A 14,538-nucleotide genomic window follows, 5' to 3' on the forward strand; every position below is an offset into this window, starting at 1 on the left:
ATCCCTCCAGAACATCGGATATTACTGACAGAGAATACCCTTGCCAACGTTTATAGGTGCACCATCGACAGCATTCTGTCTGGATGTGTCACTACCTGGTTTGGCAACTGTACCATTCAAGATCGGAGACAGTTACAGAGAGTGGTGAACTCAGCCCAGACAATCACAAAGGCCAACCTCCCATCTATAGAATCCATCTCCCAGGCCCACTGTCAAGGAAAGGTCTCCAGCATTCTCAAAGATCCATCCCACCCTGGCAATGTTTTTCTACAACCTCTACCATCGGGGAGAAGGTACAGAAGCCTGAACACACGCACCAACCAGTTTTGAAACAGTTTCTACCCTACTGTTGTTAGAATACTGAACGGTCTCACAGACTCTCAATACTCGCCTGTACCTGTGTTTTTGTTCATGCTGCTGTTTCCCTATTATTTACTTATCTATGCTACTGAACTCTGTGAGCTGCCTGTATTGCTCACAAGACAAAACTTTTCACTGTGTCTGTCATTACTTGCAAACCAAATATTTTCAACGAATCTTCCACCTTTAGGGTGACTGTTATCTTGGTCCAACTCATCGAATTTAAGTATAAATTTTTGCGTATGGAATAACTTTATTTCACCTGCATTTTATCCTGTTAAATACCAAGAGGACAGTATAGAAGTCAAGCAAGCTCAATGTTTGTACAGCCAACATTGAAGGAATGGTCCCAGAAAGACAAGAACAAATGGGTCAATGCTAATTCCTGCATCAGTGAGGAAACGAACAACAGATGAGTCGACTGTGGTGAAACAGACATTTGACTGTTTAATTTCAGATCAATGAATCTTCGAATGTGACTGTATATACTGAAGCCCATCATGTCAATGCTGTCTCTTTGGGAGAGCTGAGAAATTAATTCCACTCCCTTTCGCTCCAGTTTATCAAACGTTTGTTTCCACATGTATCAAACTGACTTGGTAATGTTTTAATTCCATGATCAGCCATGTAGAGTTTTAAAGATATTAGGTCAGAGATTAACTTAATTTGAATGGAGATAATGCAGTGAGAGGGTTTTAATTGGAGAGAATGTTTAAATTGAAAGTATCCCCAGAAGGGATGTAAACCACAGGCAGTAGCTTAGAAGATCAGAGATGGAGCTGTTAGGTCACTGGGACAACACGTGCTTCTGGGGCCATGTCAGGAGAATTGATCCCCTCAACCTTGGTTGTGTTCATGTCAGAACAATGCTGCACTCTCCCAACATTTATGTTCACCAACATTTCACGAGTTTCATCCCACCATCAAACTCACCATGGACTAATGTTTAGTATCTGTCTCATTCATGGACACATGCATCTCCATCAAGGATGGACACCACAGCACCTCACTCAACCACAAACCCACCCTCAACATATTAAAACAGACGTCCCCTCTGTACAAGCCGTACACTTACACAGGATCTGTTCAGGTCAGGGGGAATGTGAGGGGCACTTGGAAGTACACAAGGATGGCCTGATAAGAATGTGATACGATGCTTAACTCATCAATCGCCAGTTCTGACATGCCCCAGGGAGAAACTGCAATGACCTCCTCAGGAGACAGACACGAGCTGTAACCAACAGGGTACCCTTCATTGTCCAGTACTTACCAGGAGCTGAGAAACTACGTCACATTCTCCACAGCCTGCAACACATTATCGATGAGGATGAGCACCTCGCCAAGACCTTCCCCACCCCTCCACTTCTCACCTTTAAACAGCCACCAAACCTTAAACAGACCATTGTTCACAGCAAACTGCCCGGCCTTCAGGACAACACCAAACAACCCTGTCACAGCAGACACTGTAAAACGTGTCAGAGTGTCGCCATGGATACCGACATTACACATGGGGACATCTCCCACCATGTACGCGGCAGGTACTCACGTGACTCGGCCAATGTTGTCTATCTCATACGCTGCAGGGAAGGATGCCCAATGCATGGTACATTGGTGAGACCGAGCAGAGGCTACGGCAACAGATGAATGGGCACCGCGTAACAATCACCAAACAGAGGTGTTCCCTCCCAGTCGGAGATCACTTCAACGATCAGGGACTTTCAACCTCGATCCTTCAGGTAACCATCCTCCAAGGTGGACTTTGGGACAGGCAACAACGAAAAGTGGCCCAGCAGAATGATCTTAAAAATTCGTAAATTCAGCTCCTCGAGCCTGCTTTGTCATTCCACACGATCATGGCTGATCTCATCTCGGCCTCAACTCCACTTTCCTGCCTGCTCTCCATAACACTTCAACCCAACTACAGCCTGCATGTAGGGATCCCTTTTCATGGCACAAGGCACTTCACAGGAACCACATTCAGGAAACCATTACACATGGACCGAAACCTTGGCCAAAGAGAGGAACACCTTGAGATCCTGAGACCCCAAGGTAGAGGGGTGGAGATCTTTACAGAGTGACTTCCAGAGGGTACCATCCAGGCACAGACAGTGATGTCCAAGCAATGAATAACAGGAAGCCAATCTGGCATTTAATTTCCTGAATTATTCTTGTTGCCATTCTTTAAGAAAGAAACAACATTGGGTATTCTCCAGTCCTCTGGGAATTCTCCTGTGACGATAAAGGATACAAATATTTTGTACAAATCCGTAGCAATTTCCACACCTGTCTCTCTCAGGATTCTATGATAGATTCCATCAGGTCTTGGGGACTTGTCTACCTTAATGCTTTTCAAAACACCCAACACCTCCTTTTTAATATTGACATGCTCTAGAATATCAATATACAAGACTCACCATCCACCATGTCAGAGAGTGATAGAGATGTACAGCATGGGAACAGACCCTTCGATCCAACTCGTCCATGCTGACCACATATCCTAATCTAATCTCGTCCCATTCGCCCACACTGGGCCCATATCCCTCTCGACCCTTCCTATCCATATCAGTGAGCAGTGTAGGTTTCTTCCCTCCCGCCCCCCTGACCATGTACTCACTTTCTTTGTCTGATTTTCTTCCTTTTAAAAGTGCCGTTGTTTTGAGTTTGTTTTTCTCCAAAGTTGCATAATAAAACAGTAATTGCTGCTCCTGGAATTTGAGGAAATCACCCCCAACACAGAAAAAGGCCTCAAAAAAGAGGCAGCTCTTACAGTCACAACTTTTTCCCATCCTCCATCTTGGACTACCCAGAATCCTAAAGAAATACCAATGCAGTTTATTCATGAAGAACCTCACCCACTTCCTCCGGCTCCATGTGTAAATTCCCTCCTTTGCTCTGAGAAGACATACTCTTTCCCTGGTGACCTGTTGCTTGTTATCCCTCTGTAAAGTGCCTTGGAGGTTCCTTAATCCTGTTTTCCATAAACATCGCATGGTCGCTTCAAATTCTCTATTTCCTAGTTTGAGTTCATTCCTGTTATCTCCAGGGCTCTGTCTGTCTTCAGTTTCTTGAACCTTACTTATACCTTCTTCCTCTTTCTGCCTGAGACTTAACATCATAACACGTCTGAACAGGTCAACGAAATATATCGACAGGAACCATCTACAGCATCAACCTGCATTTATTGAGTTATCTTTCAAAACCAATTCAGTGCAATTGAAATACTGTGTGGTATCACTCACTGTAATAAACACTCTCCTGCAGAATTGTAGTTTTAAGATCAAAGTTTTTCTGAAGTTGTTCAGATCTCACCCCATCTAATACTGATCCTTTATACCTTTCTCCCCAAACTTGAGGTGAGAATTCATATGTTTCAGAGGATTGCCTTATTTGATGAGCTGTTCCTTGATATATAATAAGTACAATCCCACAGACTTTGTCATGATTGCACCTTGTCTAAAGTCTGAATCAAATCATTCAATAGCAGACAATTCCCAAGAGGTTAATGAGCAAAAGTCCCATTCAATGTTTTCAAGTCTCCATTCTCCTTACGTAAAAAAATTATACACAAGTTAAATACCACATGTGCTGAAAATCTGCAATAAAATCAAGAAATACTGAAATGCAGGTCAGGCAGCATCTGTGGAGAGAAACACAATTATCAATTTGCAATATTCATTTTGATTTTTTCAGCAGATGCTTCCGAAGCTGAGAATTTCAACACTTACTGTTTATATTCCGAACGTAAAACATGCCCTTGGAGTGATTAATGTGAATGGAATGTTAAATATATCACTGAGATGTGCTGGTGAAGGGCATTGTTTCGTAAATACATGGAGAACTTACAAAGAGAGGCTGGTGTGATTATTTTTCCCCACGTTATTACAGTTCCAGACAGATACCCCAAATTGTTAAGCTCCCAGGTGAGCAGGGATGAAATGGTTTCCTTTCTTCATTTACCTGGATCCTTGATTGGTCACTAACAGATTAATTTGAAAAGGGACCCTTTCTTGTGGATGTCTTCCTCCCAAACCATTTGAATTGGTGTTTAAAAGTATCCAATTAAACCTGGATATGTTGAATTAACAAAAGAGCGAATCTATTCATATCAGAATTCAAAAAGATTATTGTAACTCACATACACACAGATTAGGAAGAGAAGGAGTTGCAGGTAGATAGCATAGTGAAGAAGACATTTGATCCACTTGCCTTTATGAATCAGTGCATTGAGTATAGGAATTGGGATGTTGGGTTGTGGCTGTACAGGATATTGGTTAGACCACCTTTTGGAATACTGCGTTCAATTCTGGTTTCCCTGCTGTAGAAAGATGTTGTAAAACCTGCAAGCATTCAGAAAAGATTTACAAGGGTGTTGCAAGGGTTACAGGGTTTGTGCTATCGGGGGAGGATGAATAGACTGAGGATATTTTCTCTGGAGCATCGGAGGCTGAAGGGTGACCTTATAAAGGTTTATAAAACCATGAGGGACATGGATAGGGTGAATAGCTTCAGTCCTTTCCCCAGGGTGGGGGAGTACAAAAACAGAGGGGGAAAGGTTTAAGGTGAGAGGAATAATAATTTAAAAGGAACCTTAGGGGCAACCTTTTCATGCAGAGGGTGGTGCTTATATGGAACATGCTGCAAGAGGAAGTGGTGGAGGCTAGTACAATAACAACATTTAGAAGTTAAAAGTCACACAACACCAGGTTATAATCCCACAGGTTTATTTGGAAGCACTAGCTTTCAGAGCGCTGCTTCTTCATCAGGTGAAGACAACCACCCAGTGAAGGAGCATCGCTTCGAAAACTCGTGCTTCCAAATAAACCCACTGGGCTATAACCTGGTGTTGTGTGATTTTTAACTTTGTCCACCCCAGTCTAACACCGGCTCCTCCAAAACATTCAAAAGGCATTTGGATGGGGGTATATGAACAGGGTGGGTTTAGAGGGATATGGGCCAAATGCTGGCAAGTCAAACTAGATTAATTCAGGATATCTGGTCGGCATAGACGAGTTGGACCAAAGGGTCTGTTTCCGTGCTGTATAACTCCAGTACTCTGTAACACTTAAAAGGCAGCTGGATGGGGACATGAATAAGAAGGCTTCAGAGGGATATGGGCCAAATGCTGGCAAGTCGGACGAGATTAATTCAGGATATCTGGTCGGCATAGACGGGTTGGACCAAAGGGTCTGTTTCCGTGCTGTATAACTCTAAGACTCTGTAACATTTAAAAGGCAGCTGGGTGGGGACATGAATAAGAAGGCTTCAGAGGGATATGGGCCAAATGCTGGTTTGTGGGACTAGATAACTTTCGGATATCTGGTTGGCATGGACGAGTTGGAGCGAAGGATCTGTCCAACTCTGTGACTCTGTAAGTGTAAGCTTTCTTGGGAGATTTTGACTTTTGTGACAGAGCCTTTTTAAATGACTGGGACATTTTGATTTGTGCTTATTTAGTTTAATTGGTTTCTTTTAATTTGTTTTCAGAGTCGTGTAAGGAGACTTCTGAAAAGTAGGCTGTCAGTAGGTTAGAAGATGGAATAGGTTATGCTGCATTCTGCAATTACAGCGATGATGATGTGCCAAGTGTAATACTTCAACTGGCTTGGCATTGATTTATTGGTTAATGCTCTTAGCCATTGAAGTTATAACATCTTCAGTTGAGAGTGAAAGCATATATCTTGGGAGGATATTTAATTGCTCTAAAGATACCACGTATCTGAAAGTTCCCTGCAGTTAAGAGATCAATGGGACAGGAATGACGTATTATCTCACAAAGTAAGTCTGTTTCTCTCTGCTGAACTTCTACTCAGCTAAAGATTGACTCTGCCTGTTGTGTGACATGGCTTTTAATTTCCACTGATCAACCAGATGAACATTAGTAACACAATATAATTAAACTCAACTTTCCCTCAGTATTCTTGTTGGTGATGCAGACAAAGGGGGACCAAATATGGTTTGCGGTTCAACTTGATTTTATTAACAAAATATTAAAACAGATTGTCAGCATTCCCCAAATTCCCACAATCTTTACTCTCTCTCCAGCTCTATCCATCTGAAAAAGGATATTAACTGGAACAATCCATGTTGAGCCATTGGAATCATTTCAACTCCCCCTCCAACTCTGCCGAGGACATGGAGGTCCTGGGCCTCCTTCACCGCCGCTCCCTCACCACCAGACGCCTGGAGGAAGAACGCCTCATCTTCCGCCTTGGAACACTTCAACCCGAGGGCATCAATGTGGACTTCAACAGTTTCCTCATTTCCCCTTCCCCCACCTCACCCTAGTTCCAAACTTCCAGCTCAGCACTGTCCACATGACTTGTTCGGACTTGTCCTACCTGCCTACCTCCTTTTCCACCTATCACCTTCATCCCCTCCCCCACTCACCCATTGTACTGTATGCTACATTCTCCCCACCCCCACCCTCCTCTAGCTTATCTCTCTACGCTTCAGGCTCACAGCCTTTATTCCGAACAGCTTTTGCCTGAAACGTCGATTTCGAAGCTTCTTGGATGCTGCCTGAACTGCTGTGCTCTTCCAGCACCACTAATCCTGAATTTTTCATCGACAGTACTCTGTTAAAAATCACTGTGCCTACATTGAGATTATGGCAAATGATGTGACATAGAAACTTGCACAAGGTAATTCCGGGATTTGGGAGATCTTGGGGTGAATTGTCTGAAAGAGACAGCACAGCCACAATGGGCTGAATGCCTGCTAAGATTCTGTTGATTTGTCCTCAATGCAGCTTTTTGCAACATCTCCACTTACTCCTTCCCCACTAACTGCAAATATCTTCAAGGTGCTGCACAAAATAACATTGAGCCCTTTGCTATTTTCTTGTCTGCTCCATATTCCTTAGACTTGAGTTGTGCAACATTGGAGTTTGGTTAATTTCTCATCTGTCCGTTTGGGGACAAATGGGACGTGAGATTGATTTATCAAGCAGCCAACAATTTAGCATGAGATGGAAGGGGTCAAAAACAATCAGTGAGAGTACAACACTCAGACACACACAGTATGAGAGGTCGGGTGCAGTACATAAAGGCTGTGATTTCCATCTGGCTGCGTGGCCCCAGTGGCCTAGTGGATATGGCACTGGCCCTCTAAGCCAGGGGTTGTGGGTTCAAGTCCCATCTGGGGTGTCAGTTACCTGCCCTTTGTCAACTTGATTTCTAATTTACTTTGGGAAAATCTCCATGTCTGCATTCAGTTGATGGGAAGTGGTGCCCAACATCTTCTTGCACAAGATTTGCAGGATTGAGGTGAATTCCCTGAAAGAAACAGCACAGTCACAATGGCTGAAAACCTGCTGAGATTCTCCTGGGGATGGCATGGTGGCTCAGTGGGTAGCATTGCTGCCTCACAGCATCAGGGACCTGGCTTTGATTCCTCCCTTGGGTGTCTGTTTGTGCCGAGTTTGCACATTCCCTCCATGGGGTACTCCGGGTGCTTTGGTTTCCTCCCACAGCCCAAAGATGTGCAGGTTCGGTGGATTGGCTTTGGGGAATGCAGGGTGAGAGGATAGGGGTTGGGCCTGGAAGGGATGCTCTTCAGAGGGTCAGTGTGGATGTGATGGGCTGAATGGCCTGCCCTTCTCATGCGAAGTCTTTTATGAACAGTTTTGGAGCAGATGGTCAGATCTCCACTGCAGGACCCACTGAAGGCTTTGCTCAGCGTTTGGCGGTCAGGTGTGTTTTCCTCCTCTCCTGTATCTGATCTTCCAGAATCTTCTGTGGCTTTGGCCAATACGGTCATGAGCTGGGTTCACATCATCCAATGGGGTCACACCAATACCCTTCACTGTTGTCATGCCAGGAGCTATAAAGTGGATTGGCTCAGGCTGACACTTCACAATATATAACCCTCAGTCTGGTTGGAACTGGTTCTTCTTGAATCTTTGTAGCTCTTTGATCTTAGTTGCACTGTTGTCTCGAGCCGATAGCTGCTGTTTAACTTAGTTTGGCCAATTTTCTGTCTGGTCAAATTTCAAATTTGTTGCCATGGTCCTGTGACCATACAAGATTAAGATCAGCTGCACAGTGAAGGTTTCAACAAATCAAAACCCCAAATAAGACTTGAACGCACAATCTCTGGTTTAGGAAGTTAGTGCCTTACCCATGAGGTCACTGGGATAGAGCCAACGGATAGAGCTACCAATCTATGGACAAAGCAGCTTCTGTTTTGGTTGTGTTGGTGTCAGTCTAAGCTATATTCTGTCAACATTACCAGCTGAACCCCAGATTACCTGCATGTTTGGTATTTATGATAAGGTCCAATATGTCAATGGAAATGATTGAAATCTGGGTGTTCAAGGTTGGAACTGATGGGGCTGTGGCTATGCTTTTGGGCCTTTACCTTTCTTAGTCAAGGTATTGAATACAATTGCAAGGAGGCTATGATGGAGATGTGAGGTAGTTAGGCCATCGTTGGAGAACTTGGAGTGCCACATCCACAGATTGGACAAACATTTGTGGGAAGGCAACTGCTGAAAATCACCAGGCCCTGAGTCAGAGTCGGGGTTCACCAACAGAGTTTATTGTCCAAGGAAATCCCGGAGCTCCGGGGAGAGAGCAGCACCAACAGCACAGTGGTCAGCTGTGATTCTTCTCTCAACCCGGAGCACATGGTCAAGATACTGTTATACATTTTGTGATATAATAGGTCAGTGATGAGGTTATTGTCTCTGTAACATGGCTTGTTTATTGTAAACATTGCAGAATCCTTGATCGTTTCGGTGCAGTTATTGTCAGTTCCAGTGTGGCCTTTGTTAATTTCAGTGCAGTTGTTGTCAGTTTCAGCATCTGCGCGGAAGTCCGTTGCTGTAGTAATGGGCGCTAATCGCTCTTCCTGAGAAGGCCGATTACTGCAGCCCTGACTATTATCACTCTGTATTGAGGCTGTATCTAACATTTCTATCAAACGTGTTGTCTGACCAGACCCTTTGGCGGGGAGTGTATGTTCTTCATGTGTATTGTCTCTCCCATCCGCCTTAAAATAATCAACTCATTTGTGAGTGCATTTTGCTGGCATTCTGGTGGCCCCAGGCAGTGTCTGTGTTTGCTCTGCTGTCTCTCTCCATATTGTGGTCCGGCGGCCATCTTGTGTGCCAAGTGGCCAACTAATGGCTCAGCGGCCATCTTGTGTGTCCGTGTGCCTAGTGTCACCCTGCCCCGTGCCATCTCCCACTTCACTTTGTGGTCAAGGAGGCGAGGGTATTAACTGGAACAATACATGTTGAGCCATTGGAATCCCCTTCCTGTCCCGATATAGGGCTGCCTCTCTTCCACAAAGCGGGGTCTCACAAGTTCGGGCAGATCTTCTCTCTCTCCAGATTTTTGTTTATTTATAAAATATACTTTATTCATAAAAAATCAAATAGAAATGCAGACAAAGGTTCTAAACCAGTTGAGCACTGTCTATGCAGAGAGAAAAGAACCAACAAAACACTGGAATTTTGACATTTCTCAAAGTTCTGTGTCACGAAAAATAAAGGCATTTTGGACTTGCGCAGGAACCGATCTCTGTTCATTGTCAGGCACCAAGAGGGTCTGAGAATTTAAAGAACGATGTGATAATTTGTGATAGACCTTAGACTGTGTTGTTTCCCTGTACAACTTGGCAGCAGCTGCCCGAAACATTAGTGTATCTCTCAGTGTGTCGTGACAGATCTTGGAATATGCTCGCCGTTAGCACTCGTTTAAGATCAACTATTCCCAATCGAGTACTGTCACTGAGTTTTTGTGGCTTAATGGGTAAGACTGTAGCTTCTGATGGAGTGCATTGGAGGTTCAAATCCCTGTTGGGGTGTTGACTTTTGAAGCCTGATCTTTGTGGTGGCTGATTTACATCCCATATCAACTCCATCTCAATCCAAATTGACTGGATTTTTCAACTACTCCGTTAAAAATTACTTGCCTGCTTCGAGATTATGGAAAATGCTCTTTAGTAGAAACTTGCACAAGGTAATTCCAGGAATTGGGAGATCTTGGTGTGAATTGTCTGAAAGAGACAGCACAGCCACAATGCGCTGAATGCCTGCTATGATTCTGTTGATTTGTCCTCAATGCAGCTGTTTGCAACATCTCCACTTACTCCTCCCCCACTAACTGTAAATATCTTCAAGGTGCTGCACAAAATAACATTGAGCCCTTTGCTATTTTCCTGTCTGCACCATTTTCCTCAGACTGCAATTGTGCAAAGTTGGAGTTTGATGGATTTCTTGTCTGTCCGTTTGGGGCGAAATGGGAGGTAAGATCAATTTTATCAAGCAGTCAATGATTTAGCGTGAGATGGAAGGGGGAACAACCAATCAGTGTGAGGATAAAACTCAGAGAAGAACACAATATGAGAGGTTCAGGGTGCAGTATTTACAGGCTGCCATTTCAGTTTGGTAGATGTGGCCCCAGTGGTCTAATGGATAAGGCACTGGCCTCCTCAGCCTCGGATTATGGGTTCATGTCCCATCTGGGATGGCTAACTTTTAAGCCTTGTCTTCACGACTGATCTTCTTTGTCTGATGTCAAATCGATTTCTCATCTCCCCTGGAAATGTCCCCTGGTCTGTGTTGGGTTTGGTGGGATGTTGTGTCAGAAAAGAACAGAACTTTGTGGGGTCTGCAGGATATGGGGCGAAATCACCCCTCTCTCTATGTCGGAGTTGGTGGGATCAGTCAAAAGTCGTCTTTTTTTGAATAAAATCTCTAACTTGAAATAAACAAAAGAGGTCCCTGTTCGGTAGCTCGTGTTTCCGTGCTAACTGATCGAAGGACATCATTGTGTCTCCCTCAAACAAATCACCCACGCAACACACACCCCTAACTGCCCAATGTTTGGATCCTGAATCTATCATCCCCGGTTGAAAACCCGGCATACCCGGTGTAAGAGAAGATGTCTTGCCAAGATTGCCTTCCCTCTGCTGAATTGCCCTCCGTGCTTTAACAGTATCGATAACTATTGGGTTATGGCAATATTCCCGAAGTGTCCTCATTTTGTCCAAACACTAAAGTGAGTAAGGGGTCACCTTAGCCTGGGAGGTTTCAATATCGAACCATATTGAAAGAGGGTCCCCACAAGCCCAATCACTCATGTAGGATAAAAGTGAGCTTAGTTGGTAGCTTTTAATGTCTGGGAGATCCACTCCCCCCAGTCTGTGAGACAATCGCAGTTTAGCTCATTTAATGAGGGGCCACTGACGATGTCAAATAAAGGGGCTGAACCAGCCGTTCAGTCTCCTGAATGTTTGCTTATCGAAAATCAGGGGGAGCATCCATATAGGGGATAGTAAACGAGGGAGAATATTCATCTTAATAAGCACTATCCGACCCAACCACGAGACCAGAAGGGCCTCCATCTTTGAAGGTCTTGTTTGATTTTGTCAAATAATTAAACAAAATTGTCTTTGAACAGCCGATTCAGAACTGGAGTAATGAACATGCTCAAATACACAAAACCCCCCTGTGACCATTTAAATGGGAATCGATATTCACCCACAAGACTTAACACTTTCATAAGACCACCCATAGGCATAGCCTCTGATTTTGCAAGATTAATCTTGTCCCCCAAAAAGGTGCCAAACACACAGATGCATGCTAACAGGCGAGGGACTGAAACTGCTGGATTTGATGAAAGAATGAGGACAAGATTGTTGGTTGCTTTTAATGTCTGGGAGATCCCAGACGCCCTCTCAACTCGGTCAAGCGCCTTCTCTGTATCTAGAGAAATCACCAATCCCTATATTGACTGTTGTTGACACACTTGAATTACATTAAGCAGCCTCCTAACATTATTGGAGGATCTGTGGCCCTTTATGAAGTCCGTCTGGTCCTCTTTAACAATAGAAGGTAACACAGTCTCCAGCCTGAACACAAGAGTATTAGAGAGGATTTTAAAGTCCACATTTAAGAGTGAAATGGGCCTGTACAAAGCACAGTCCCCCAGGACCTTCCCTTTTTTAAGAATAAGCGAAATATTGCCCTGTCTCAGAGATGGCGGGAGACAAACATGGCTGTATGAGTCATTAAACATGTTGAACATCGGGCCTGACAATATGTTTATAAATTCCTTCTAGAATTCACTGGGAAGTCCATCAGGACCGGGTGCCTTTCCATTCTGAAGCTGCTTCACAGCCTCCTGCACCTCTTGCTCTGATAAGGGGACATTGAGAAAAGACTCTTGTTCAGGGGTCACACCCAGGAGCTCCAGATCCTTGAATAAAGCCTTCATTTTGGCCCGCCCCGCCTCACAAACCTCAGATTGGTATAACTTAGAGAAAATTCTCTGGAATGACACATTAATCTTTTTGGAGTCACACATTCGGTTCCCAGACCCTTCCCTAATCACCGTAATGGCTTGAGGGGCGCTCCTTTTCCGAGCGAGATATGCTAAGTATTTACCAGGCCTGTCTCCATGATCATATAACCTTTGCTTTGCAAAATTAAGCTCATTCTTTGCTGTCTGCGTGAGCACAGAATTCAATGCAGACCGCAGTGCCGTAATCCTCTGTAACTTGACCAATGAGGGCCTATCAAAGTAGGCCTTCTCAGCTGCCTTCAACCGTGCTTCGAGGAGACATTGCTGCTCACCCTTCTTCCGCCTCCTACTGGCAGAGTAGGAAATAACTGACCCACTGGCATAGGCTTTGTCAATTTCCGAAAGGAAGGATGGGCTACTAACCGAGCGTGATTTATTGTCTAGGAACGCCCAAAATTCCCGAGAGAAATGCTCCACAAACGTATTATCCTTGATGATGAAGAGATCCATTTGCCAGTGCCTTGGACCCACTGTAACGTCCTTAATCTTAACCAACAGGTACACTGGAGTGTGATCAGAGATGGTAATATTACCGATCGTACAAGCTGCCACCAAGTCCAGGGTTGCCACGGGGATTGGAAAAAAATCAATCCTGGTGTGACATCTGTGTGTATTGGGAAAAACCGTAAAATCCCTGCCTGTAGGGTGGAGACACCTCCAGATGTCCACCAACCCTCACTCCACACACAGATCCACTCATTGTTTAGTTTGTACAGAGGATATCGGGGGTGGTGGCTTTGGGCAACCTCTGTACTGTGGGATACATGAGACAGTTAAAATCTCCCCCTATAATGATATGCCAGGACTCCAGACTGATCAATTTAGAAAACAAAAAGTTGAGGGGCTGGGCTGGAAGGCAAAAAACATTTAAACACCATATTCTTCACCATTTATCAAGGCTATAAGAGTTACAAACCTCCTCTGTGTGTGTCTTTAACACACTCTAGTAACTTAAATGGGAGATTCCCCCTCACCAATACAGCCACTCCCCTCTTTCTGGGATTAAATGATGTGAAGTAAACCCGATCAAGGCCATTCTGCTGTAGTTTCAAATGCTCCCTGTCATCCAAGTGCATCTCCTGTAACAAAGGAACATCCACTTTCTCCTTTCTAAGACTCAAAAGTACCTTATTCCTCTTAATTGGTGAGTGACTTCCCTTGATATTCCAGGTTCACCATTTAATCAAGTCATTAGCCATAACCTTCTGCAGTAACATTTAAATTCCAGAGAGGAGGAACTCGAACCACAAATCACTGAGCCTTAGTGTCATATGCTCCATCAAATCTAAAAACTACATAAACTGAAACCACGACATTTAACAAACCTCCAAAACTATCAAAGATTAAAAGCAATACAAACCACCATATAAAGTGCCAATGGCGCTGAATAGGGGAACTCACCTCCTGCCCAAAGGGGGCAACTACCCATCCCAAACTGCCCATAAGTGAGCATCTAGCCATCCCAACCAGTTTCCCTCCTTCTAGCTCGAGCCGTTGCACAAACACAAGCAGAATAGAAAGTAAATATACCATAGAATAGCAATATAAATAAAGATAAAAAACATTTAAGATCGATGGGGTAAATACCCCACCCATCCTCTGGCATAACTTCACTTAGAAATTGAAAGTACACATCTCAACCACCACCAAACACAGTTTAAACCAGATTATTACCCAATCGGGAAAACAAGGAAAAGAAAGCTCCAACTGGACTTCCTCGGTTTTTTAAAAAACAACAAAGTCATAACCAAACAACACTATTTGTAGATACTAAATTGTTCAGATTCGGTTAATTTGTCCACAAAGTCTCTTGCCTTCTCCGATGTATCAAAGAGATGTACGGATCCATGTAAGGTTATCGGAGCAC

At 44.1% G+C, this 14,538-nt stretch overlaps 1 non-coding gene across 1 annotated transcript; it reads left to right on the forward strand.

The window, feature by feature from the left end:
• Positions 1 to 7,432: 7,432 nt before the first annotated feature.
• Positions 7,433 to 7,505, forward strand: trnar-ucu (transfer RNA arginine (anticodon UCU)). The gene has a single exon. It is a non-coding gene; the product is annotated as a tRNA-Arg (tRNA).
• Positions 7,506 to 14,538: the final 7,033 nt, after the last annotated feature.

This window comes from Chiloscyllium punctatum, chromosome 18, assembly GCF_047496795.1.
Source record: "Chiloscyllium punctatum isolate Juve2018m chromosome 18, sChiPun1.3, whole genome shotgun sequence".
Taxonomy (NCBI): Eukaryota; Metazoa; Chordata; class Chondrichthyes; order Orectolobiformes; family Hemiscylliidae; genus Chiloscyllium; species Chiloscyllium punctatum.